The sequence below is a fragment of the Orcinus orca genome, chromosome 13 (genome assembly GCF_937001465.1).
Source record: "Orcinus orca chromosome 13, mOrcOrc1.1, whole genome shotgun sequence".
Classification (NCBI taxonomy): Eukaryota; Metazoa; Chordata; class Mammalia; order Artiodactyla; family Delphinidae; genus Orcinus; species Orcinus orca.
In genome coordinates this window covers 29,538,211-29,542,607 of record NC_064571.1, presented here as the reverse complement: position 1 = coordinate 29,542,607, position 4,397 = coordinate 29,538,211, and the positions used below count along the sequence as shown (strand labels likewise).

The 4,397-nt window shown below is 41.4% G+C and overlaps 1 non-coding gene across 1 annotated transcript; it reads right to left on the bottom strand.

Annotated features, from left to right (window-relative positions):
* Window positions 1-3,974: 3,974 nt before the first annotated feature.
* Window positions 3,975-4,078, bottom strand: LOC117195610 (U6 spliceosomal RNA). Its single transcript, XR_004475368.1, has one exon. It is a non-coding gene; the product is annotated as a U6 spliceosomal RNA (small nuclear RNA).
* Between the last annotated feature and the right edge of the window lie 319 nt (window positions 4,079-4,397).

Sequence of the window (4,397 nt, the reverse complement as noted above, 5' to 3'; positions counted from 1 at the left end):
TTTAAAGAACTCATAATTCAACAATAAAGACAACCCAATTAAAAAATGGGCAAATGATTTGAATAGATACTTCCCTAAAGAAGATATACAAATAGCCAATACATACATGAAAAGGTATCAAAAACATTATTCATTAAGGAGATACAAATCAAAACCACAATGAAGTACCACTTCACTCCCTCTAGACAGATAATAACAAGTGTCGTCAGGATGTGGAGACCCTGGAACCCTCATACATTGCTGGTGGGAATATAAAATGGTACAGCTGCTTTGGAAAACATTTAGGCAGTTACTCAAATTGTTAAACATAGGAGCTACCATATGACCCAGCAATTTCACTCCTAGAAATATGCCCAAGAGAAATGAAAAATGTGTCTTACATAAAAAGTGTGCAAAGGGCTTCCCTGGTGGCACAGTGGTTGAGAGTCCGCCTGCCGATGCAGGGGACACGAGTTCGTGCCCCGGTCCGGGAAGATCCCACACGCCGCGGGGCGGCTGCGCCCGTGAGCCATGGACGCTGAGCCTGCGCGTCCGGAGCCTGTGCTCGGCAACGGGAGAGGCCACAACAGTGAGAGGCCCGCGTACGGAAAAAAAAAAAAGTGTGCATGAATATTCATTCCCAGATTCCTACCTCAAACCTACAAACCTATGACCACCTGCATTTTTCCTATCTCAGAGAAAGAGGTTTTCCTGTGTGCTCCATTTTCCTCTCTGTGCCTTGGGGCAGCCTAAGCTTTCATCTCCTCCTTCATTTCTTTGTTTCTTCTCCACTGGTTCCTTCATCTCATCATATAAATATGTTCATCTCTCCCAATAAAAACAGAGAAAACAACAACTCCCCCTCTCTATCAGTCTGTACCATGTCCTCCTTTCCTTCAGGTTTCCTGAAGATGATTTACCCTCCTCGTCTTTATCCCCTTCTTCCTCATTCACACCCCAAACCACGGCAGCCAGGCTCTCAAGCTCCTACCCCATCTGTGATTGCAAAATTCCAGTCCCCTCCTTCAGGCTTTATCTTACTTGACCTCTCTTTGGCATTAATCACTCCCTTCTCCAAACTCCCTCAACCCCACTCTCTGCCTCTGGGCCTGCTCTTTTTTTTTTTTTTTTTTTTAATTTATTTTTATTTATTTGGCTGTGCCGGGTCTTAGTTGCAGCATGCGGGATCTTTAGTTGCAGCATGCGGGATCTTTTAGTTGTGGCATGCGGGCTCTTAGTTGCAGCATGTGGGATCTAGTTCCCTGACCAGAGATCGAACCCAGGCCCCCTGCATTGGGAGCACGGAGGGAGTCTTAACCACTGGACCACCAGGGAGGTCCCTGGGCTCTTCTACGCGTTTACTCCTGCCTCTTCCTCCACTCACTACTTCTAGGTCTCCTTCAGGGGCTTCTCTTCCTCCCCCATTTCTTAACATTGGTGTATTTCTCAGCCCTTTTCTCTTTTCAATCCTCAGACTTTCCCTGGAGATTTCTTTGGAGAAATGGCTGATTCTAGGACTAGGGCAGGGAAAATACAAGATGAGCTTGTATGATTTTGTAAAGCCAGAAAACAAGGAAATCCTCAGGAAGAAAAGCAGGGGAAGTAGAAGGGTAGTGTCAAAAGAGCACAGACGCCAACATGAAAGAACTCACAGTGGCCAGAGCTGGAACAATTTGAGTAATACAATATATCACAATAGTATTGGATTATAACCCATAAAATAAAATAAATATCCATGAGTCTAAAGTTATATCAATAAATGATTGAATGAATAAATAAGTAAATGAGGAGAAGAGAAAATTCTTCCTTACAGAAGAATTCTAATAGATACTGCCCCCTCCAAGAAGTGGAACTTAATTCCCCTCTCCTTGTGTGTGACTGGACTCAGAGACTCACCTTCAAAGAATAGAGTATGAAAAATGGAAATTTTACAGTGACAAAACCTGGCAAACACCACCTTAATCAAGTGATCTAGATCAACATCCCTGGTGATAAATCATATTGATTAGCATGTTCCCAACGCTATAAGGGCATTTCACCTCTGTGCCTTTCTAAAAACTCATAGCTGCTTTCTAAACAAGAGAAAGACAACAGACAAATCCAAATTGAGGGGCATCCTTCAGAATACCTGAGTAGGACCCTTCAAAAGTGTCGAGGTCATGATAACCATCAGAGATGGGAGGAAATTTTATGAGACATGTCCTTCCTTGAGGGGACCTGAGCCGTGTACGTCCCTAACACATCCCCCAAGTGATATCCTTAAACACTAGGTTTTAGTTTTACCTGTTATTTTGAAGAAAAGATCTTTTAAAAATTAATTCGTTTATTTATTTTTATTGAGATATAGTTGATTTATAAGATTATATAAGTTTCAGGTGTACAACATAGTGATTCACAATTTTTAAAGTTTATACTCCTTTTATAGTTATTATAAAATATTGGCTATATTCCTTGTGCTGTACAATCTATCCTCTTAGCTTATTTATTTTATACATAGTAGTTTGTACCTCTTAATCCCCTACTCCTATCTTGCACCTACCCCTTCCCTCTCCTCTCATAACCACTAGTTTGATCTCTATATCTGTGAGTCTGTTTCTTTTTTGTTATATTCACTCGTTTGCTGTATGTTTTAGATTCCACATATAAGTGATAACATACAGTATTTGTCTCTCTCTGCCTGACTTATTTCACTAAGCATAAGATCCTCCAAGTCTATCCATGTTGTTGCAAATGGCAAAATTTCATTCTTTTTTAGAACTGAGTAGTATTCCATTGTGTATATATATATATATATATATATATATATATATATATTTAACATCTTTATTGGAGTATAATTGCTTTACAATGGTGTGTCAGTTTCTGCTTTATAACAAAGTGAATCAGTTATACATATACATATGTCCCCATATCTCTTCCCTTTTGCATCTCCCTCCCTCCCACCCTCCCTATCCCACCTCTCTAGGTGGTCACAAAGCACCGAGCTGATCTCCCTGTGCTATGCGGCTGCTTCCCACTAGCTATCTATTTTACGTTTGGTAGTGTATATATGTCCATGTCACTCTCTCACTTTGTCCCAGCTTACCCTTTCCCTTCCCCGTATCCTCAAGTCCATTCTCTAGTAGGTCTGCATCATTATTCCCGTCTTGCCCCTAGGTTCTTCTGACCTTTTTTTTTTTTTTTAGATTCCATATATATGTATTAGCATACGGTATTTGTTTTTCTCTTTCTGACTTACTTCACTCTGTATGACGGTCTCTAGGTCCATCCACCTCACTACAAATAACTCAGTTTCGTTCCTTTTTATGGCTGAGTAATATTCCATTGTATACATGTGCCACATCTTCTTTATCCATTCATCTGTTGATGGACACTTAGGTTGCTTCCATGTCCTGGCTATTGTAAGTAGAGCTACAATGAGCATTGTGGTACATGACTCTTTTTTAATTATGGTTTTCTCAGGGTATATGCCCAGTAGTGGGATTGCTGGGTCGTATGGTAGTTCTATTTTTAGTTTTTTAAGGAACCTCCATACTGTTCTCCATAGTGGCTGTATCAATTTACATTCCCACCAACAGTGCAAGAGGGTTCCCTTTTCTCCACACCCTCTCCAGCATTTATTGTTTGTAGATTTTTTTTTTTTTTTTTTGCACGGTATGCGGGCCTCTCACTGTTGTGGCCTCTCCCGTTGCGGAGCACAGGCTCTGGACGCGCAGGCTCAGCGGCCATGGCTCACGGGCCCAGCCGCTCCGCGGCATGTGGGATCTTCCCGGACCGGGGCACAAACCCGTGTCCCCTGCATCGGCAGGCGGACTCTCAACCACTGCGCCACCAGGGAAGCCCTGTTTGTAGATTTTTTGATGATGGCCATTCTGACTGGTGTGAGATGATATCTCATTGTAGTTTTGATTTGCATTTCTCTAATGATTAATGATGTTGAGCATTCTTTCATGTGTTTGTTGGCAATCTGTATATCTTCTTTGGAGAAATGTCTAAAAAATATGGAACGCTTCACGAATTTGCATGTCATCCTTGTGCAGGGGCCATGCTGATCTCTGTATCGTTCCAATTTTAGTATATGTGCTGCCGAAGCAAGCACCCACTGTATGTATATTGTTGGACACTTAGGTTGCTTCCATATCTTGGCCATTGTAAACATGCTGTATGAACACTGGGAGTTCATATGTCTTTTCAAATTAATGTTTTCATTTTCTTCACATATATACCAAAGAGTGGAATTGCTGAATCATATGGTAGTTCTGTTTTTAGTTTTTTGAGGAACTTCCGTACCATTTTCCACAGTGGCTGCACCAACTTACCTTTTCACTTGTACATTTAGTGCACGAGGGTTCTCTTTGCTCCACATCCTTACCAACATTTGTTACTTGTGGTCTTTTTGATGATAGCCGTTCTGAGAG